General features: G+C 34.3%; 1 long non-coding RNA gene across 1 annotated transcript in view; it reads right to left on the bottom strand.

Moving 5' to 3' along the window:
* Positions 1-25,223, bottom strand: part of LOC149413552 (uncharacterized) — a 195,869-nt gene that overhangs the window by 61,437 nt on the left and 109,209 nt on the right. The window contains exon 2 of the long non-coding RNA XR_016304222.1: positions 14,378-14,453. This is a non-coding gene — a long non-coding RNA (uncharacterized LOC149413552). The remainder of the gene's footprint in view (positions 1-14,377; positions 14,454-25,223) is intronic.

Here is a 25,223-nt window from a genome sequence, read left to right as displayed (position 1 = left end):
ATTTTATCCAGTTTATATGCACCTTAAGAGGCGCATTCGATAAACCTTGGCAGCTGTAAGTAGATTTGCGGTTACAAGCATGGTCGGACTAAATAAAAATTTTGATGTTCGTCAACATTCGAAATCGTGAAGTTTTGAATTTTGATATTGATTTTGAGATTTGATCAATAAGGAACTCGAGCGAAAAATATTACGCTTAAAAAACATATTTTCATATCGATCAACTAACACTGCGGTTTACAAATTATTTTAAAAGAATTGAACTTTTTGAAATTATTGTTAAATTTTTTAAATGGGATTTGTTGATTTCGTAAAAATCCGAGTGGGATTGACCTTACAGTTGACCGACAAAACCGAGGTACGTATGACGTCACGTGTACCCGGTCAGATTTCGATCGTTTTGGAGGGCTAATGCATAAATGCAAACATTGAAACTACTGGTATTTAGGTTAGAAGGAATTGAATGTTTTGATTTTTTTTTAAATGACTAGAATTTCTTATTGATTGTTAAGTTCAATAGGTTAGCATAACTTATTGAAGCTTATAAACAACATAAGCTTATAATATCATTTTAATCATTAAAGAAAATAATATTAACTAATGTTAAATGAAACATAAAATAGAAAATACTTATTAAATAAAAAGGTAACGGTCGCAAATGGGAATCAAAACCAGAGGGAATTACTTGAGGATAATATTGGTTATTCTTAGATTGAAATAAGAAATCAATAAAAATGACATAAAATGCTTAGGTTTCTGTAGCTAAATTGGTAGAGTACTGTACCGGACAAGCAAAGGATCTGGGTTCGATTCCCAGTGGCAACCGTTACCTTATTTTGTGAGACTTTTCTTTGTCTTACCAGAAAGTTGCGTTTTCTACGTCGTAATGACGTTGTAGCCAGTTGGAACCGAATCGGAATGTGCGGTTTTAGATAGTTTGTAATAAAATAAATAAAAATTACTAAAATTTTAGTAGGTAAGAAGGTATTCTTCAATATATTAGTATTACAAAGGTATAGTATATTGTCCTCCACGCTAGGAGTTCACCTGTGTTGTGGAAGTTATATAATAGTAAACAATACAGTGGAGTTAGTTACAAAGAGAAACAATAAAAATTAAAATATAAAATCGATTTTTCCACAGTTTTAACAAAAACAACTGTGAAATATAACGAAATTAAATATTAAAAGGTTTGTAGCCAGTTCCATATGAGTTTTTTGTATTCTGTAAGATTAGATGTTTTATATTGTGTTGGAAGTGAATTGTATAGTTTTATAGCCTGGAATCTGTAGTGTTTTTGTCCAAAGGATGTGTTGGTTTTTGTATTAGTAGTTGGTGTGCATTTCTTGTTCTAGAATGGCGAGAAATTTGAAAAGAATTTAAAAACTTTAATTCTCGCTCATTTTTAACGGTATTCACACATTGGAAGAATATAGGGTAGATGAAGGTTGGGATACACACGTAATGGTCTTTATTGAAAGATAATACGTATGTCGACTGGATGCTCAAAAGGGTTATGCACCCATAATCGATAACGTCCTCTATGATCTTGCCGAGTCCTGTAATGCGAAAATGAGATATCCCAAGTTTAAAACGTAAATATATAGTTTGTTTCGGGACATTTCGGCAAGTGCCGATTCCCTTTTGCGTTTCCCTCGCACTCGCAGGCATGACTGAGTGCGAACGGGACGCGGCGTTTAATCCGAGCATCATTACGGAGGCAACGATGCGGCTTTGGTGATAGAAATGAAGAGTTTAGAAAATCATGAAATTAGTCTCTCGTTGTCAGTGATGGTGACAGCACACGTTTCGGGAACACCGAACGAGCTCAGTATTTTCACATTTTTCTTTAACCCTCGATAGCTAACGTTCGTCAAAATGACGAACATCAAATGCAAATTTACCTGTGTCTTTTGAATATTTCTAACAAGAGCATAATAGCCGCCAAGTTTCAACTTTGTTTATTCATTATTTTATTTCTGAGTTACCTAGTCTGCTAGTCATTTTGTCGAATGATTAGTTCCATGGTTTGCGTGGTCTTAATGGTTTGGTCCAACTTACGCCAAAATATAAGTAATTCCATTGTCATCGTTGATTTATAATATCTTTTCTCTAAATGATGTCAAAAATGTCAAGTTTTTCCCAATTATAGTTCTGTCATCTCAAAAAAGTAGTGAAATTTTAGAGATATGATTAAGTACTTAGAATTTGAGCAAAGATATGTTTTTGACATTGTTTAAATTATAACCTCATCATTCTATACAGGGTGTATCGGCACTAACCCGACAAACTTCAACCAGCTATTCCTTAGCACATTTGGAGTAAAAAATGTTATGGGCACTTTGCTGTCCGGTAGCATTTTTTTTTTCAATTAGAAACAAAAAAATTTCCACACTACATCACTGTCATCGGCTTTGCTTTTCGTGTTCAACAGCAATAACAAGTATGTGTACAATAATCAAGTATGTCGAAAAGCGTCTTCGCTCTTTCGCACACACTAAATATAATAGTTAAAAATGAGACGAGTGGTGCCGTGCCATTTCGTTGTGATTGTAAAAGCGCGCCAATATAGGTACACACGTACATTATTCAACGGAACTCGAATAAGATATTGCCAGATGGGTTTTCAAACTTTGACAAAGGATAAAACAGTGGTGACATGTGGTGAAAATATGAATAGTAAATTTTTTATTAAAAAAACACGTTACCGGACAGCAAAGTGCACATAAGATTTTTTACTCCAAATATGCTAAGGAATAGCTGGTTAAAGTTTGTCGGGTACGTGCCGATACACCCTGTATTTTACTATTTAATTTTAAAAAAGTTAATAAAAAAACGGCACTTAAAATGGTTAGCTTATTGAGGTACAATAACAAGTATCTAGGGTCTAAATAGGGTTCTATATATAGGGTTAAAATACATTCACGACTTAGCTGGTCCAGTTTCTTCACCACCTAGGATTCTTGCTGCAGATTCTCCATCTTCTTCGTGTCACCTGTTCCTGTACTTCATTTTACTTAACTTAACTTCACTTGCTTTTTGTAATACCTGCATCAACTGTAAAGCGCCCCTGAAGTGATGTCTCACAAAAGCGGCGCTATACAAATCAGCCAAGAAATAAATAAATAATACATATTACTCAACACAGACTATATTCATCCTCCTTTTTCTCCTTTTCCTCCCACCATCCCAACCCCATAGGCTAATGTAACTCTTTCTTGTTCACAATATATTAAGATACAGTGAAAATCTCTTATTGGTTTAATTAATATACATATTTCATTACACATTAATAAAATTGGGGGTTTTGTGACGGTCTCTCTGCCTACTACTCCGGAAACGGAGTGATAGTTGATTGATTAGTCAGATACTAAAAATCATGAGTAAATTGAAACTTTATCTAAGCAGTATTGACGTACCATATTTTCTTATCATTTTCCATCCCTGCGAGCGGTATAGTACGTACGTAGTGGCATTGTACGGAGGAGAGAGTAGAGTATCGATTGACCGGAGAGCAAGGTCACGCGGGGATGAATCGCGTGGTAATGGGGCGGGACATATGGAACGGACTATACGCTATACTTGACTTTATACTAGTCCAACAGCGACAACCTTGAACTGACTGACCTGGAAAGATTTTTAAACCATGAACCTGAGGTGGTGGGTATAGTGTTATAGTAAAATAATCTAGGTGGACCGCCGACAGAATAGTTATTAAATGAAATATAAGAATATAATCAAATTTTGCGAGCTGCGTAAAAAATAAACGTGTTTTAAATGAATTTTAATTTGGGTGTTGAGACGTTGTTGTTGTTGTTTAAAGATTAATATGATGAACATATAATGAAATTATTATAATATACGTTAAGTGACACAAAACATTAAAAACAAGAATACAATAAATTTAAGAAGGAGCTAAATTTGTGGACGCGGCCTTCTGCAAAAGTTCGTCGAAGCGCTGCAATAAAGCGAGAGTGAAAATAATATTAGATACGCGTTATTTAAGTCGAAATTTTTCAGGGTCTGAATCTAGTTGGCTAATACCTAGGTATGAGTGCCGTTTCTACGCTAGTTTATGGTAAATACGTAAAATTTGTGTTGCTGGAATTATGAAAAAAATTTGAAATCATATTCTCACTTTAAACTTTTTTTAAATCCCCCTTTCACACACTTACTTGTATTAGATTGAATATCATTCAATCTAATAAATACATCGACATCATCATCGATATTCCTCTTTGCTCGATGAATCATTGAAGTTCACACTGATAAAGTTATGTGGCGGGGGTTTCTCACAAACTTTCTTCTCTCTTAATAAACAAAACTCCGGCTTTAAAAACACACTTGGACTTTTAATGTAATATATACAATGGACTCTGATAATAATAATCTTAGGATGATTTATATAGCTTCGTTTTTGTGCAAAATCACCTCAAGGGCGCTGTACAAATATATAATACACTTCTACAATAATCTACCTGTATATGGGATATACAGTACCATACTTACCTGGTAGGTCACTTGAGATTAACACTTAATCAACATTAACTTTATTGTTTACTAGCGAAATTTAGATACAGGATTTAGGACACAATTGGAAAATTGGATATAATTGGACATTCTTTCGGGAATGGTATATTTAATTTAAGGGTATGACAGCATAAAAATGTAAGTTTTTAGTTAAGACCTGAATTCTGTTGGACTTGTTATGGATCTTAGTGCCGGAGGGAGTTTATTCCAAGCCTTCGGCCCAGATGCTCCGAAAGCACGATCACCAAACTTAGTATTTGGCTTGCGCTTAGGTTCCATCAGTCTTCCTACATGTTGCTAATCTAAGAGTTGACTGCCTCAGACCAGTGTTTTCCGAGACGCATAGTTCAGAGATGTAAGGTGGGGAAATTTCATTGGTGGATTTAAACACCATCCAGCACAATTTGTACTGGATTCTTTCAGGGCGCTTGTGAGCCTGGATTAAACACCGATTGAAGTTTGTCAATTTGATATTTTGGAAGGCTGGCATAAATGCCGTTGCAGTAATCGAGGCGTGAGACTACGTAAGAGTTGATAAGTAGCTTTGTTGCTTCTGTAGGAAGGTTTCTTCGGACAGTCTTGAGTAGTCTTACAGATATCTTCCGGATAGTATAGTATTTATGGAAGAGCTCATACCCTAATATCAAGGATATTACAGTGGGCAATTTACGTAAAGTTTGTCGAGACGAAAGTATCAAATGTCAAATTTGAAACCTATCAAATCATTTTTAAACGGCCTGCAATCCCGTTTTTAACCGGATTACGAATAATATGAAGAAATAGAAATATTTTTTATCAGCGATATTTCTCCGTGTACTATATAAGTATACATAAATTTCTAAATCATAAAAACGTAATCCAATAATTATAACTATTGACGAAATACTGAAAATGTCAAATACACTTTTCAATGACCCACACAAGTAATTTTTTATTGGTTTTACTTTCAAGCAAGTAACCTTTTCAGACCGATCTGTCATAAACTGACGGACGCATAACACATTTCGAAACCATTTATTTCTAAATGTGACCATACGTAACAATACATTATTAAGCAAGTAAATATCAGCACAGAAAATCAAAACATACCGTCATATTAAATTGGTCACAAATAATAATGGAACTATTTGTAATATAACAACTTGGAATCCATTTAACCCCTCCAGCGTTTGAGGGTCATATATGACCGGGCGTCCATATTTTATAAAAGTATTAACCCCACTAGCGTTTGAGGGTCATATATGACCGGGCGTCCATATTTTATAAAAGTATTAACCCCTCTAGCGTTTGAGGGTCATATATGACCGGGCGTCCATATTTTATAAAAGTATTAACCCCTCTAGCGTTTGAGGGTCATATATGACCGGGCGTCCATATTTTATAAAAGTATTAACCCCTCCAGCGTTTGAGGGTCATATATGACCGGGCGTCCATATTTTATAAAAGTATTAACCCCTCAAGCGTTTGAGGATCATATGTGACCGGGCGTCCATATTTTATAAAAGTATTAACCCCTCTAGCGTTTGAGGGTCATATATGACCGGGCGACCATATTTTATAAAAGTATTAACCCCTCCAGCGTTTGCGGGTCATATATGACCGGGCGACCATATTTTATAAAAGTATTAACCCCTCCAGCGTTTGAGGATCATATGTGACCGGGCGTCCATATTTTATAAAAGTATTAACCCCTCTAGCGTTTGAGGGTCAAATATGACCGGGCGTCCATATTTTATAAAAGTATTTTTATATTTGTTTCTATCACGCGGAAATACTTTTTTGACGTTAGAAAGAGAAAAATAATTCTTTCCAGTTTGCATCAACCTATGTTGGAAACAACAGACTATGAAAATTTAGTAGTATGGATAATATAAAGTAATTTTTTCTCAAATAATTATAAATAGCTTACGTGTACCCAGCGTTGCTGGATGTTATTCATAGGAGATAGACATATATCATCATGGACTTTTCTGTAGTTCAGATATACAATTCGGTACTACATTATTTTGATATATCTCATAAGGTTTAGCCAGCGTTAGCAATGTAGTGCCCGAAAATATATATTTACGTCTTTATAAAACATCGACTTTTCTCTAATTTCTATAAATTATACATGTATTGTCAACCCTACCAAATTCCGTTGCGTAGTTTAGAAGAACTAAGCGCAGAAACAGACAGACGCGGATAGCGACTTTATTTGATACTATTTGGTGAAAATATTTAATAAAACACGAATGGTTTGAAATAGAGAAAAAAATCTCTCGATAAATGCTTTAGTTGCATTTAAGATACACTGTGATTTTTTTCATAGCTACAGTGGGTTGCCATTTTAATAGGGACACCTATGGAAAATGTGTTTTTTACACTTTGTGTTCATAAAACACAGATGTTTACGATTTTAGGTGCGGTTATTATTATTTATTTACAAGGACATTGAATTTTGAAAAATTAAACACCGTATTTGTCCTTAATCTACGATTATTTTTTATATTTTATTATTTTTAAACATTATCGAACAAAAAGTCAATATTTCGTCATTTCGCCTTTAGCCGCAATAACAGCTTGTACACGCCGCACATACGTAGATTTTAATGATTTAGACGGCCAAAAGTATTTTTTTTAAAATCAATATAATGGTAAGGTATCTATTTAATTGGCGAGTCAACAGTTCTATGTACAATATAACATCCTCTCCCCCCTCCTTGGAAGCGCGGGAGTCGACTTTGATCAGTCGGAATTCGATAGTGAACAAGTGTGTACGTGTCGGGTTTCGACGCTCTCCTAAACTTATAACTTTCCAAACGTGCATTATTCATTTCAAGCTAATATTTCCGTTTTAACTGTGATGGATTGCGATAATACAGGTAAGAACAATTTGTTTTCGTTACAGAAAAATTTAATTAACATTCTCTGTCATTCATTTTTAAAACGACAAACATCACTCTGTCAAAAAAATTTTTTTTTTAATATATTTAAATTCGAGTGCCTTTTTAGTGTACTTATGAGTCCGTCCCTGTATTAATTTTCATTATACTATATAGTGCATATATGTAACTAACTAATTCCATAAGAAATAGCCGCGCAAAATCGCGCTTTTTTGAGCTAAGCCCTTTTGAAAGGCTCTTTGTCAAATATAGGAAATATTGAGTGTGCGATATTTTGTATTAAAATTGTTTTTTTATTTGTTTCAGGTCTACCTACTACCTCGGGTACTAAAGTAGTGACTCGTCAATACATATTTGACCAACTACAGAGTCAAAATTTACCAACTTTAAATGAAAAACTTGACTATTATGAGAATTTTCTCCTTATGCGCTATGGGCACAACAAAGAGGCTAAAGAAGACTTTAAAAAAAGATTTTCTTATGTAAAATCACAAATTAAGCAACGATGGGTAAAGGCAAATAAACACCAAGATGTTTTCCTGAAAATAAACCAATCATGGTTAGAGGGAACATTCGAGATTCCCATTGAATCAGCCTCCTCGCAAGGTCGACCACCCAAGTCTTTTGGAGAACTAAGTGAGCGTAGTAAAAGAAGAAAAACGGAAGAAATAAGGGCCTCCGCAGGTGATGAAGTTATTGTTCACGCTGCTACATCTGTGTTGCAGACAACGGGACATAGGACCGCCTCGAAAGTGCTTAAAGATATTACGAACTCCCCAACACGGGCTAGTAAATATAGAAAAGCCTACAGTAGAGTTACCAACAACGATGAGGTACCTCAATTGATGCCTCTGCAAGCACTTAAGATGTTCGTTGAAGCTGATTTTACGAGACGACAGTATGAGATAGTAAGGGCAACAAATCCACAACATTTTCCTTGCTATGATCTTGTTTTGAAAGCAAAACAAGAGTGCTATCCGCCGAAAGAATCCCTAAGAATTACGGCTACTTGCACGGAAAGTAATCTACAGTGCCTAATGGATCTAACCGTAACACGATTATCAAAATACCTAGAAGATGTGATAATCCAGCTTAACGAGCAAGAAAGGAAGTCGTTAATGATAATCTGCAAATGGGGTTGTGACGGTTCTCAGCAATCCAAATTTAAACAAATTTACGATAATGAGACTGATTCCGATGCCAAAATTTTTATGAGTTCCTTTGTGCCTTTGCGCATTGTTTGTGGAAAAGAAGGCAGTAAAATTGTTTGGTAGAATCCAACTCCTTCTTCGTCAAGGTTTTGCCGTCCGATTCGATTCCGATTTGTAAAAGAAACAACGGACATAACTAAAGAAGAGATAAAATATGTGCAGGAGTCCTTTAAGCAACTAAACAAAACAGTTGTTACGTTGAATGAAGAGGAGTTTTCGTTCGGGCACCAACTCAAAATGACTATGATTGACGGAAAGGTGTGTAACGCAGCCACAGACACAAAGTCAACATCCCAGTGCTACATCTGTGGAGCTACTTCGAAAACCTTTAATGATCTATCGAAGAAAAATAGTGTAAACCCTCAAGCTTTGGAATTCGGCTTGTCAGTATTACACGCCCGGATCCGCATTTTAGAAAGCATTATACACCTTTCGTATAAACTGCCAGTAAAAAAATACAGGGAAAGAAAAACCGAAGAAGACAAGGCATTAGAAGCCCAAAAGAAGTTGGAAATTCAGGAGAGGTTTCGAAATGAAACCGGTTTGCTTATCGACATGCCAAAGGCCAACTTTGGCAACACCAATGATGGCAACACAAGCTGGAGGTTTTTTGAAAACCCCGAATTGGCTTCAGCCATCACAGGTATTAACTTTGAACTGATTTACAGATTCAAGGTTATTTGAGAAACTATTTCTGGTGGCCATAAAATTGATGCTGAAAAATATGATAAGTATGCGTACGACACAGCAAAATTGTACGTAGAACAGTATGGTTGGCACCCAATGACGCCAACTATGCACAAGATATTGGTACATGGAAGCCAAATCATAAAAAGTTCGGGGATCCTTCCAATTGGACAGCTATCGGAAGAAGCTGCAGAAGCCCGGAACAAGCATTTCCAATCGTACCGGCTAAACTTTGCCAGAAAGTTTTCTAGGGAAGAATGTAACTTAGATGTATATTATAGGCTTTTGTTAAGTTCAGATACCTTCATTAGTTGCTTGAGACAAATAAGAAAACCTTCACGTAACGCATTTCTACCTGAAACGGTTAAACTTTTATTACCTAATTAACGCAAATTTCTCAGATCAATTAATTTCAAATTAGGTATTCCTGCGGTTGACATAAACTATGAATCTTTATTACAAAAAATGAGACTCTTATCGTTAAAAGATAGAAGAATACTCAATGATCTTATTTTCTTATTTAAAATAAACAATAACTGGTTTGACTCCCCTGAATTGGTCTCATTAATAAATTACCATGTACCTAGTAGACCGACTCGACTCAAAACACCTTTTCACTGTGACAATACTATGACGAACGCAGAACAAAACTCAACCATCAATCGCTTGCATATTTTAGGCAATGAATATGCTAATATTGATCACGCTGCCGGTAATCTGTCTTCATACAAAAGATGCGTTAAACTAAATTTGTTTGCTAGTACCACGTAAATACATCATGTAAACATAATATGCCTACCAGTACTTCTAAAACTATTAATGCACTTGAAATCATAAGTACTTGTAAAATTTATCATATCGGTTAACACAATCCAGGATTTATTACTTTTATATTTAAATCATTGTCGGTACCTTGAGATAGGTATCTTATTGGTACATTTTATTGTTTTATTTCAATCTTTAAATTTTTATTTTTATTTATACTTTTTCCTAATAAATTATGGTTTGTACTTTAATACTTTATATTTTAAACTATTCACTTTACAATTTACTTTTATACATTATAGTTTTTATACACTACTTATTACCTTACTTTTTACCTATTTTCTTAAATTTTACTAACATTATACTGTTATTCTTCATGTTGTTGTACTATTATAAGTATGTCAATTATGTTAATGGCACGTGTTGTGCCGTATATGTGTAAATAAATAAATAAATAAATAAATAAATTACCTGGTGACCCAAACACAGAGTCAGTAGAGACATCTGGACCTGAAGATACCGATTTTTAATGTAATTTTATATTTAAAGAAAACTTGTTAAATTCTGTTTCCATTCATTTGTATTTTTTAGTGAATTTAGCTCTGTTATATATTACTGTTCTTTGTAACCTGACAAATATATGTATGTTTTTATAAATATATACCTTTTCTTTATTTTAATTGAACTTAGAACTAAAATAACCCCAAAAATAATTTTGGCCGCCTAAATCATTAAAATCTATCTATGTGCGCCGTGGTATACTCTCAATGCACAATTTTGCAGTAATCTTTGGGTCAGGAGAATGATGCCACACTCGGATGAGGGTTTCGATGAGCTGCTGCTTCGTTGTGACCACCTCCTTGGCAATCTCCCTCTTGTGAGCTCCTAAAGGTTTTGAATAGGGTTCATGTTAGTGGAAGTCCCCGGCCAAGGTAAAACCTGCACATTTTTTTCAGCCAGGAATGCAGTGACAGTCTTGCCTTTATGACAGGGTGCGGAGTTGTGCATATAAACGTATTCCTGGCCACCAGGGAACCATTCTCCGACTTGAGGCAGTAATCGATTTTCCAGTATTTGTCTGTACTGATCCTGCTTCATAGTCCCTTGCACGATGTGGAGGCGCCCCATCCCTTTGGAAGAGATGACTGACCACATCATGATACTGGTAGGGTGTTTGATAGTCTCTACAAGGCAGTCCAGATGAAATTTCTCCCCTGGGCGTCGTCGGACGAACGATGATTTATCCAACAAAATTTGGAATATGGACTCGTCAGAGAAGCACACCTTAAAAAAGGGCCATAATCAAACTAATGGAATTTTTTGAAAGCTTGAAAACCACAAAATTGTAAATTACCATATTCCAGTTCTCTATAGTCATGTTTTGATGCGCGTTGACCCATTCCAATAGTTTTTCCTCATATCTACTGTGAGGCGAGGTTTTTTAGCTGGCCGATGACCAATGAGATTCTCCTCAGCCAATATCCTCTGGACTCTCCTTTGGGAGACTTCAATATCTTCTTCATTGATCATCAAGATCAGACGATCCACACTCTTTTTGCGGTTTTGGAGACAGACGTCTTTGATTTTGCGGCCAGTAAGAGGTGTAGTGATTCGTTTTCTGCCACATTTCCCAGTGTGATCCAATTCAAGGGGCAGGTTTTGATTGATTTTCTAATTTATCCTGTTAACCACAGACTTTAAAATACCTGTAACGGCTGCTATATCCCTTTGGAAATGTCGAGTGTTTAACAATAGTGTCTTCACTTCCAGAAAATTTCTTGGGGACGTGTCTGAAGACCTAGCCATACTGAAAAAACAGAACATTGGACTCAATATGGAAAAACTATTCACTGAAATAAGATAAGAAAAAAAAATTACAGAAATTAATAGATAATTAATAATTACTACCATTTTTGTATAGGTAAATTGTTAAAACTCGTAAATATAATTATAATGTATTTTTATTTACCAGAACTTCAATCACGCATTTTCACAAAAATGCTGGCCACGTGCAAAAAACCTTAAATTTTCGAGGGATGTGGCACTTTGCGAGTGTTGTCACTTCTTAAAAGTGTCAGTGGTGATACCAGCAACAAAAATAACGAAGGAACGGCAATCACATCCACGTTATTTAGAAGTAGAGATAACGTAAACATAAAAATCAGGAAATATTCGAACTGTCCCTATTAATATGGCAACCCACTGTAACATACAAAACAACAGAACAAAACGCGTTTTTAATGATTTTCGGAGCTTATTTTGCGATTTTTTTCTATCGAAGGATTTTCATATAATTAACGTTTCGGCATAACAAATGTACAGATATTATCTTCAAAGATTTTTTTAAACTTACAAACATATGTTATAAATTGGTAGGAATTCGGAATGCGGGGGCTTAATTCAAATACCAGTTTTTGTAGTTAGACCCCTGTTACACTAAGCCCCCGAGTTGCTCTCGTCAAATTCTCATTTCCATATTTAAATTGAATTGCCTTGCATAAAAAGTAAATTCATTTAATTCCCACTGTCTTGACTTTCATTTGAATCCCCATTGAGATATTAATTTAATTTAAATTAATTTTTCAGGCGCTGAAGCGAATGCACGCTTTATGTGTGTTTCCACTTTAAGTAATCCTGTTGTAAATACATTGAAATACTTTGACCGCAAAGCTAGTTAACGTTTTGTACAGTTTCTGTGTAAAATTAACGAGTCTGTAACGCTTTAGAATTAATATTAAATGTTGATTTTGTAGAAACTGTATAAATAACTAACCATCTAGACCAGGGATGGGGAAACTGAGGCCCACGAGCACTTTTGGTGCAAAATAAAAGAAAAAATTGCATTCAGAACGCGAAAAAGGTTTTCCTTCACGGTGCGTCAGATACAGTTTTAAGTTGGTAAAAAAAATAGATAAATAAACAGAAAAAAATCATCTTCGTACATAAATATAAATAATATATAAAAAATAAGTTCCGTTATTGTTATTCGTAGGTTTTCTACAATTTAGAATTTCGTCTATCTGTAAATTTGTTTGTACGTTCCGTTTTCGTTTCAGAGGCCGTTTTTTTTTTACACTAACCCCACACAAAAGGCCCTGAAGAATATAATTTCCCTCATGGTCAATGTCATCTTTGGGGATGCTGTGTGGAGAATCTTTTAAAGGGAAGGAAAAGGGTATGAGGGGTGGGTAGGAATCTGTGGGTCAGTATATACAGGAATAAAGTACGAATTAATCCCTTCCACTGCGATGCAAGGCGATAGGTTGAGAGAGTCCGACTAAAAGAGTCAAAAAGTGTCACCCTCAGCACACACGCAATTGGTGGGCAGATGCATCCGCCGTCAAGACCTGGACAAACCTCACCCCATGAATCCGGGCACCCTTGCTAAGTCACCGAACGTAGCGAACCACTTGGGGCGACCTATGGCAGAGGTGTCGGTTATCCTTATTATTATGTTATATATTATTATGTTATATATTATTATGGTACCCATATACGTCTCTGAGTCAAGACGCATTAATAAATCCCTTCCTGCAGCCCTACATTAACCCGCCTCACAAAGCTGCCCAACAGGGTGGCGACATAGCTCCCCTGCCTTTACAATGTACAGACGAGGACGCTCTTGAGTAGTGTCACTTAAGGCGATGCCATACGTAGTAATGCAAAATCAAATGTTTTTGGTTTGAAAATTTGGTCGCCTAGAAATGTTTCAGATGCTTTAATTAAATACTGCGAGTAGAATACATCTTGGCCTTTGAAATAATCGAGTATTTTTTAGATAAGTCTTTTTATAAGCCCAAAAAAAATAATGTAAAGGCCTATGAAAACTGCTTTAAATTTCAAAATCTCCTACTTACGAACCCATTTTCGGTTATGATTTTATTGTATAATGTGGCAAATTAAGTTATTTATAAAATGATCGAAAAAATTTTTAATATTTATGCCTGAACATCCTCAAAATAAAATAAAAGGCACTTTCTGGCCATGTTTTTTTCTTGCATAAATCAAAACAGGTGGAAGGTGTTAAGCGGGAATTTAAACCTTATCGCCATCAACGTAAGGGTTGTTATTGATAGCGGTTCAATTTAAAATATTACACGACGTAGTGCATCGCCTTAAAAAGGTTTTTTAAAAAACCAACGAGAGAGCCTCATTAGAGAGAAAAACAAAGCAAATTAAATGTCAAATAGAGTAGTAATAAGAATATACATTTTAAATATTAGAGAAGATTGCATTCCAAATTGCTATCTGAATAATCAATCGGCCTGTTTAACATTTCATGATTGTAAAGCTTCTTACCTAGCGAATGCCTAAGGCCGGGATGTTCTCCTCGAGGTACTACCGCCATTCTGCAACCGAGAACGCCATCTCAAACCTGGAATTAAATATTAAACCGTTAATTAGCCTTCCAGATGACAATGTGGATTATTAAGACTTTCAACTAATTCTGAAATGATATACATAGGTAATGAAATGAAATTATGCTAGAATAATATACTCGTAAGTTATTTTGAGTGCCCAAAGTACGGATAGAATGATAGAAGTGTATTATGGGCGTTTATGTGTTCCCGAAAGAGGGTCGATTTGGTCACCTGTCTTTAATTACATTAATATCATTAAAAAAATGCAAAATTTTCAGGTGTATTAATTTTAGAAGGAAATCATTTAGATTCAGAAGAAAAAAGAAGAAAGAAAGAAAGAACAAATTAGAATCAGTTAGGTAGCCCTGATATATTAATGTTGATTCACTTTTATGTTCCTACCATTAAATCAAGGTTCCCTCTTACATAATACTATTATCACTATTATACTACGGTTTTAGACAACAATTCTGTTATAAATAGATTACACACCATTGATAACTCTTATACTGTGTTAGCTGATGTTTTTTAAATGCCTGTATTGAAGTATAAAGCTGCTGCCACACGCAAAGCTCACATCAAAAGTTAATGTACAGCGCATCATCTTTTCTACCGACACACGACGCTATCAAATATTTCTTCCTATGGTAGGAGAGGGGGTCAGTTGAATTCGAGAGCGGCCGAGGAACATAATTTCATCTGTCAAAGTGACAACTTTACTTACTGACAGCTTGAGCACGTTTTCGAAATGCATGATACTTGTCGCCTATTGCTGGATCTGTTGGACAGCTCATCCTCAGATGATGATGCCGCCAACTATATAATTATAAATGCTATTTATAAACTTTTAGATTTTAAACAATCTGCGCATAAATAGCGCATTTTCACATAACCTGACATAACCTCTCCGTCGAATCAGGAAATTCGCAGTTCGCACGCCGATCGATGAAAGCGACATATAATAAATTATTGTAAAATAAACTTTCGTCCAAGCCGTCCAACTTTTATCAAAAAACCGAATGATATTACCATATAAACATACTGAGATTAAAAATATGATTAACTTTGAAAGGGCGAAAATTTGTTTACTTCAAATTCAAATATTGATTATATTTATATTTTAAATATATGTTAAGTATGTTTGCCAAATAAAGTTTTTTTTTATGTTTCTAAATGTACTAGCACACATGAGACGATATGAGCTAACATAATAAATAAGAAATGCATTATTAGGCTGCTTATGTCATGGCTGTCAAAGGGAACACGGAACTTAGTTGGTAGCTCCGTAATTAAAATGACCCCCTCTCCTTTTTACGGCGGAGAGGGGGACGCATAACTTTTCAAATATCGCGTCGGGAGCGGTTACGTAAAATAAATTTGGTTAGCGAAGTTCAGAACCACACTTATAGCGCGTTATCTTTTTACGTGTGTCGGGTCTGTAGGGGATTGTATGGCGAGCGCTATTGTGCTTTATAGTATCTGTTGATGTGAGCTTTGCGTGTGGCAGCACCCTAAAGCTGTGCTTTTAAAAATTTAAACAGTGCATATTTTAAGGAGGTCACTGCATAATAGGTTTTTTGTTAATTTCTTCCATTAGTTTGCGCTAAAGTATTTTAAAAAAATATTTATTACTTATTTAAAATATATTTTTAAATCTTTATTACTTATTAAATCTTATAATTTTTAACCGTGCCTGTCTCACTAGGAAATCTTGTGCTGAGAGCATGCGCAGTTAACAACATTGCATCGGTTACGACCTTTGCATGATGCAAATTATAACGTATTGAGTGGGTAGGTACCTGCATCAGTAACGTATTTTTTCCTATTGAAATGCATTTGAATAGGTCCCTAACACAGTAAAGTTTATGAACAGTGAACACTTGACCATATGGCCAGCTGTTCCAACATGACCTGTTCTTTACGTGATTACTTCAACGAATTCATTATAATCATAACCACAGCAAATGATTCAGAGCACAGTTGAACAATTTGTGGTAAAAACGAAAAACGCAAATATGATAATTTTTACACTAGTGTGTTTGAAAAGGTAATCAAATTCTTCACAATTGTTTAAAGTAAGCTACAAGTCTAATACATTCCTAGAAATCAACGATCGAATGAGGGCCAACAATCTAATACAGGTAAAGGGTATTGGGTATTGCAGAAAAACAGTTGTAGGGAACAAGAACTAACAAATTATTTACGTGAAATATTCTTTTGGCCGCTGGCAATGTTTGGAAGATTGCAACACTGCCTCGTGCAGACGTCAGCTGCTGAGCGCTAGCCATTTTGAATCTCATTCGTGATCTCGCTTCCTCCGTTGACAGTTAGTTCTTATTTCCTTCCTTCTGATAAATTTACGATTGTTTCGTGTATAAATTTAAATGAACAATAAAGTTCGATTTATTTCAATCAGTGTTTTAATTTATAAATTGGAATCGGATAATCTATGGGCACCCCGTCGTCGAAGGCAAGCCAGCGATCCATTTACATGAACACCATAACAAAATTGTATGTTGTTATGTTTTTTCTATCTTTTTTCATGGAACTGAGAACTGGATACCATGAGTAATGATTTACTTTGAATGAAAAAATAAAGGAAATTGAAAATTTCAAAAAAAGTTTCTTCAATGCAGAATGGCGTAGAAAGGTAGTTCTTGGAAATGTTTTTTAATTCAAGTTATGCATGTTGGAAACAAAATAAAGCAGAGCGATGGCCGCACATTGTTTACTCAGGTGTGGAGTGCAGAGAACTGATTTAGTCAGTTGAATGCTAATGCAAAACAAAAAACAAACGTTTTTTAATGAGGTCAGGTATGAAAACATGTTGTTATTTCGCTAAAAATATAACAAGGCGAATAATTAAAATTGCTAAGTGAGTCACATTATACTACGTACCTTGGTACTTTACAATTCAAATGTTATTTATATAAACAAAACACGTATTCGGAAATTAACGAAAAATTATAAAAACATATATTACAGTTTTACTCATTATAGATAATACAGAAGGTTAAGAACAGGTTAGTAGAAAACGTTACACATAATCGTACTGCGTATATCGGCCGTAATACCGCAGTATTAGTGGCCGACAGATTTTGAAAATTTCCTACCACCAGGATTAGGGACGTATTAGTTAGTATGGTATTAAGACGGAGATCGCGGACTTTGTTAAAAATCTGGTTGATTTGACAGAAAATCGATCGGTCGCGCAATGAAAATGAAAAAAAGCAGTAATATCCATTGGCAGCACTATCAGAGGAATATTTTAAATCGAAATATCGATTTACCTAAGTATATACGGAACGGAATTAAAAACAGACTGGGTCGATGACTGACATCGGAAATGTCATCTGAAGAACAGTAAAGTTAGCAATTAAACGCGAAATGCTAAAATTACCGTGTTTTGAGGATTGGAACAAAGTGGTGCCAGTCTAAAAACATCTTGCATGAATATTATTATGAGTAAATATTTTAACCCGAGCAGTACACAGCCCTTCTCACCGTATAGCTAGCTATACCAGCGTTGCATCGGCGTATTAGGGAATCTTTATAAGTAAGACTGATAATATCTAAATCTAAAGGTGGGAGGTTTTCATTAACCACGAGTATAAAAATAACTCTGTCTTGACACACACTCCTTGCTTCATTAGCATTCATACACAGTCTCCTACAAAGATTGTGTAACTAACTAACTGTATTTATATATTTATAAAACTTAGAAATATTCTTAGACTAGAAAACCTAAAAAGAGTGTACTATGCAATTGTACAATCTATATTACAATATGGTATTATTGGCTGGGGAGGAACTTATAACAATATATTAAATCCACTTAAAATAGTTCAAAGATTGATAATTAAAGTAATATTGAAAAAACCATCCAAATTTTCTACTGAGATTCTCTTTTCAATATTCAATGTACCCACAATAGACAATATATATAAAAAATATTCAATTCTACAAATTTATAAAGAAATACAGTTAAATAACTTACAATTCAATTCATCAGCAAGATATCAAAAAACTATCAAAATCCCAAAACTTAATACAAAGCACACACAAAATACCTATCTCTATCTAGGTATAACATATTTTAACATCCTTCCATTATATCTAAAAAATATTGAAGATATTCAGGAATTTAAAATTAAATTAAAAAATTACCTAAAACTACTATAAAAGTCCATATCTTACTATTATTATTATTTCATTCAAATCTTGAAACTGTATTACTGATAAATCTTGCGTATTTCTTACTTATCCCTTTGGTTTTGCAAATATATTATTTACTTACTTATTCGACCAATACCTAAATGTACGAAAATCTTTTAAATTAAATTGTATACACTTAAAAATTGAGTGTTTAAATGCCTTGAAAACAAGTACTCAATATTTTTATTTTTCCAACATTTCTTGAAAAGCTTTTAACCAACTTATAAATGTGTTCATAGAAAACTGAGATTTGCCTAATCTCCGAACAAAAAGGTTTAAATCTCTCAAGACGAGAATCTGGGTCACAAAACAAAAATGAAATATTAAAATAAATCCAGGTAAATGTAAATCATAATGCCGGTAACGTGTACGTTAAGCTGTTAATGCAAATAATGATAAAACATAATGGTGAATAGATTCTATTTAAATCATTCACCAAATATTGCGCAGCGTTGAGGAGACAAATATGGATATCATATGTTACATCTCGTCTCTTTATTTTACGAAGGTCGGGTTTTCAAACAATTTTCAGACAATTTAAAAGAAAATACAACAAATTTTATTAAAACCTACAGCACTTATTATTGTTAATAATGAACTAATAAGACAAGGTTTTCATGCAAAGCACAAAGGATAACAAGTTATAAGCAATAATTACCAGGCTGAATCATCAATACAAATTGAAAAAAACTTCCGAGAAAATAAATGCCGCCGATGGGAATTGAACCAAAACCACCTAGATCACAAGGCCGGGACACTGAATCAAATCAGCCTCCTAATTTGTATGCGGACCTCCTAAAAATGTATTTTTTTAAACTTACTAAAACATTTTAAGATGTTTCATTCAATAAATAAGAATAAAAAAATTAAAACGATAATTTTTGTACAATCCCATACAAGTTAGGAGGCTGCTTAGAATGAGTGTCCCGGAGTTTTGATTGAACCCGCAGCCTTTTGTCAATCTTTTAATTTTTTGCAATTTTTATGGGTGTTTCAGGCTGATAATTATTGCTTAATTAACTTGCCACAGCACTTATAGAACAGAATTCGTTAGAATTTGTTTGTGTAGATATTTAAGGGAAAATACAGGTTGTCCGGGGGTAAAGTGCGCTAACTTTGGGAGGTTATTCTACATAATGGTAAAAGTAAAAAAATAAAAATAAAAATCCCATAAAAAAAATACCTCAAAACATTGGAGTTTCGAAAAAAGTTTTTGATCTTTTTGCTTCTAAAATAATGTAGAATCACCCTCCTAAGTTACCGCACTTTATCCCCAGACCAATACGATAAATATTTATTTTATCTGTATCTAGGAACCTAAAACTTTCAATAACAAACACAAAACGACATTGCTAAAAGCTCTCAAAGTATATTTTCTGAACAGCTTTATTAACTAGTGACACAATATTTCTAAGTCGTCTATTTAAAATCTATGTACACTCTTCATTGAACTCCATTTTAAATTCGTGTTATTATCTAAAAATAATTTCATTTTTTGTATGTTGTTTGTCCAAAAATGAGTTTTATTGAACTCATTGGGAATAGTGTATCATAAATATTATTGTTACTATTTTGCAATACCAATATTATCACTGAAAATAAATAAAAAAAATGTTACTTACGGCAGCTGTAGATTCATATATAATAGAAACATAGGGATAGATGGCAAGCCGACTGTCGCCGAGCTATGATCGAACTGCAAGAACTATCAAAGCGGCGAAGCCAACCAAAACCTCATAGAATCACAAGGCCGGGAAACTGTATCAAATCAGCCTCCTTGTATGGAAACCTCCAAAAAAATATTTTTATTTAGTTTTTTAAATTAACAAAAACATTTGTTTATTAGATATTTTAATAAATAAGAATAAATTTTAAACGAATTTCTTTGTAAAATCCCATACAGGTTAGGAGGCTGTTTAGAATGCGTATCCCGGCCTTGTGATCTAAGTTTTGAGCCAACGCAAGTTATTAGTTTGGTGTATAGATAGAAACAAAGGCGGAGCGCTGAGATTTGCAGTAGTACAAGTGAATCATGCTGGCAACATTGTATTTCTCCTTTGTTTATATTATCATCTATGGTCTAGAGAGTGTTGTGTGGCATTTCATTTTCGTTCTCTTACACGGAGAAAAAGGAGTATTGCTGATTTATTTAAATCCTGTTAAAATCGGGATAGCAGGCCGTTTCCTAATACAATTTTAATACATTCACAATATATCGGAACACGTGTTCATGCACCTGAGTTTGTTCTGACGTACAATGGCGAAATGCGAAAATATTAGAATTTTTATTAATACGTTTTTTGTCGCGAAAACACATTCGTGTTTTTCTGAAAGTTTAGAATGAAACCTGTCAATTCATGCGTTAAAGGCCTGCAATCCCGTTTTTAATCGGATTGTGAATAATTTGAAGAGATTCTTAATAAATTAGCAACATTTTATATAAGTTTTCTCAGTAGGGGGAAATTGCATGATGTTTTCTTAGTTAGTAAATAGATAAGAACTAACATTTACGGGCATTACATAATGCACTAGATACAAACTGCTTTGAAGTAACTCATCGGTTAGCACTCATTGAGCAGCCGGGCCTAAGCAAGATTATGCGGAATAAATTTCTATTAGTCGCAAAAAATAGCTGTGCCAAAAAAATGTCGCGACGAGATTTGAACCGCGACGGGAGATAAATCATGTCAAAATCGGTCCCGGGTTCAATGCCCGACTTACAGATTCGCATGCAAAGCGAGATTATGGCGAAAGAACTTTACAGAATGTGTGTTTTTTATTTGACAGCGGGTACAGTGATATGCAACAGCAGTTCTCAAGACACTGAAAAGTTCAAAACAATAAAATTAAGGCGATGCCACACGTAGTAATGCAAAATCATGTGTTTTTGGTTTGAAAATTTGGTCGCCTAAAAATGTTTCAGATGCTTTAATTAAATACTGCAAGTAGAATACATCTTGACATTTGAAATAATCGAGTATTTTTTTGTGTAAGTCTTTTTATAAGCCCAGAAAAAAAAAATATATAGGCCTATGACAACTGCTTTGAAGTTCAAAATTTCCTACTTACGAACCCATTTTCGGTTATGATTTTATTGTATAATGTGTAAATTAAGTTATTTATAAAATGATCGGAAAAAATTGAATATTTATGCCTGAACATCCAAAAATTAAAATAAAAGGCACTTTTTGGCCATGTTTTTTTCTTGCATAAATCAAAACAGGCGGATGGTGTTAAGCGTGAATTTAAACCTTATCGCCATCTACGTAAGGGTTGTTATTGATAGCAGCTCAATTTAAGATATTACACGACGTAGTGCATCGCCTTAAACGAGTTTTATTCAATTTTTAACTAAACATACATAAATTAGAGGGTGACAGAATATAAAATAGAAATATGGAATTCTAAGACATGGATTAATTAAATACAACGAAGTCCCGCTAAACTGCTAATAGCAGCTCGTCAATCGTGTGATAGAAGACGAGTTCTTACCACTCGAGCGATTGGTGTCATATAGATATACACATTTACCATACCTCAATTAATCTCCCATTCGTCAAAATATTAATATGCAAACATATGAAACTGCTTACTGAGGTTTAGATTCAATGAATTCAATCAGATTTCACCATTTAACCCAAATTTTAGGTTCTATAAATTTGGCATATTTTGACAAGCGATCGGTCGAACCGTTTTTGCAAACTTGGCATAATATGCCAAAAATCGCTCCAGTGGATAAAGCAGAAATATTTGTCTGTTAACTGAAGCAGCAAAAACAAAGGAACAGAGAATTTTCGCATCAAATAGGTATTTTCTGTTTTGAATATTAAAAGAGCAATACATACTCTCTGTCGCTGAAATACACGTATTTCGATGCTTCATAGTTTTCTATGATTTTGCAAGAGAGGTGGAATTTGTAACATTGCTTAGATAAAAGTGAAATTGTATGGAATTGTGATGGATTGAGTCAACAAAAATTTGTGGATTTTTGCTTCAATAAAATCAGATTTCAATGTGACAAATTAATCAGACCATATAATAAATCATTCGGCAAACAAATTGTCAAAAATAGAAATCATGTGACTGACTGTACAAAAAATAATAAGGGCGTCCGTAGACGAGAGACTTTAGTTGCAGAGACAGTTGCGTTGAAACAGTTGCTCACGGAGAAAAAATAGTAATGCTAATTTATATTTATACCAAAATTCTCCGATTCCGAGACTTCACAATCTCGGAAACAAATATTCTGATCTGGGTGATATATTTCATTTGAAAACTAATCAGTATAAATTTTGTATATTCTATCACTTTTATTCTTCTAGACACAAATAGACCTATGTACCCATATAACTTCTCCGCTTCTACTATTTTGTTTTGTTGAATCTTTTAAACTCAATTATATGCGTGAGGATTCATTTTTGCCATTATGTTTACATTCTTCTTTATTGTATTAATTTTTAAGTGTTTACTCTGATACAAAATGCTTGTATTTTTTTTAAAGAAAAGACCACTAGGGCGTGTAATAAATAAATAACGAATTGGTGTATGAATACCTACCAAAAAATAGGCTTTAGATAAATTGAAGGTTTTCCTATCGTTTCGTTTGAGTAGAATACAGATAAAATAATAAATTATTCAATAAAAAATACAAATATAAACGACGAAAAAATATTTTTTTCAATAGAAATGTATGAAAGCGTAAAGGAAACAACTTTTAAAAAATACAGTATTATAGCTAATAGTCTAAGAGGTCACGGTCTTTTTCATAACGATCAGAGGAATGGGTAGTTTTAGTACATATTCAAAGTATGGCATCTCCGCATATGAAAAACGTTGGTCTGCCTGCTCTAAGTGGTTGCAACTATGAGTTATAGAGCTTACAAGAGGCTTTATTGTTTCGAAAAAAAAACGATCAGAGGAATGGGTAGTTTTAGTACATATTCAAAGTATGGCATCTCCGCATATGAAAAACGTTGGTCTGCCTGCTCTAAGTGGTTGCAACTATGAGTTATAGAGCTTACAAGAGGCTTTATTGTTTCGAAAAAAAAACGATCAGAGGAATGGGTAGTTTTAGTACATATTCAAAGTATGGCATCTCCGCATATGAAAAACGTTGGTCTGCCTGCTCTAAGTGGTTGCAACTATGAGTTATAGAGCTTACAAGAGGCTTTATTGTTTCGAAAAAAAAACGATCAGAGGAATGGGTAGTTTTAGTACATATTCAAAGTATGGCGTCTCCGCATATGAAAAAAGTTGGTCTGCCTGCTCTAAGTGGTTGCAACTATGAGTTATAGAGCTTACAAGAGGCTTCATTGTTTCGAAAAAAAAACGATCAGAGGAATGGGTAGTTTTAGTACATATTCAAAGTATGGCGTCTCCGCATATGAAAAAAGTTGGTCTGCCTGCTCTAAGTGGTTGCAACTATGAGTTATAGAGCTTACAAGATTAGGCTACATTGTTGCGAAAAAAAAAAACGATCACATAAATGGGTAGTTTTAGTACATATTCAAAGTATAGCGTCTCCGCATATGAAAAAAGTTGGTCTGCCTGCTCTAAGTGGTTGCAACTATGAGTTATAGAGCTTACAAAAGGCTTCATTGTTTCGAAAAAAAAACGATCAGAGGAATGGGTAGTTTTAGTACATATTCAAAGTATGGCGTCTCCGCATATGAAAAAAGTTGGTCTGCCTGCTCTAAGTGGTTGCAACTATGAGTTATAGAGCTTACAAGATTAGGCTACATTGTTGCTAAAAAAAAAAAAGATCACAGAAATGGGTAGTTTTAGTACATATTCAAAGTACGGTGTCTCCGCATATGAAAAAAGTTGGTCTGCCTGCTCTAAGTGGTTGCAACTATGAGTTATAGAGCTTACAAGAGGCTTCATTGTTTCGAAAAAAAAACGATTAGAGGAATGGGTAATTTTAGTACATATTCAAAGTATGGCGTCTCCGCATATGAAACAAGTTGGTCTGCCTGCTCTAAGTGGTTGCAACTTCGAGTTATAAAGCTTACAAGATTAGGCTACATTGTTTCGAAAAAAAACGATCAGAGAAATTGTCAGTTTTAGTATATATTCAAAGTATGGCCTCTCCGCAGATGAAACAAGTTGGTCTGGCGGCTCTCAGTGGTTGCATTTCAGAGTTATGATGCGCGCAAGTCATTGCATTGTTGCGAAAAAAACGATAACAGAAATGGTCAGTTTTAGTACCTATTCGAAGTATGGTGTCTCCACAGGTGAAACGAGTTGGTCTGCCTGCTCTCAGTGGTTGTATTTCAAAGAAAAAAAAATAACAGTAATCAATAAAATAAAAAAATTAAATCGAACAAATCCAATTTTTATTAATTCAACTTCCATAATCTAAACATCTTTGGGTAAAATCACAGATTAATCATTTTGTAGAATATTACTAAGGCTTAAAGAGTTAAATATTTACTTACTTCTAATATTCTTTTAATATTTTTATGAGCTTTTTCATTAGTCACATCAAAACATCATGGATTTTGGCGATAAAAGTAAAAAATAGCTTAAAAAAGGGGTCTACGGTATCGTATACCGTTTACCTAATTCGA

This window comes from Hesperophylax consimilis, chromosome 21 (genome assembly GCF_061612785.1).
Source record: "Hesperophylax consimilis isolate HC1 chromosome 21, BYU_Hcon_1.0, whole genome shotgun sequence".
NCBI lineage: Eukaryota > Metazoa > Arthropoda > Insecta > Trichoptera > Limnephilidae > Hesperophylax > Hesperophylax consimilis.
This window is presented reverse-complemented; position numbering and strand designations above follow the sequence as displayed.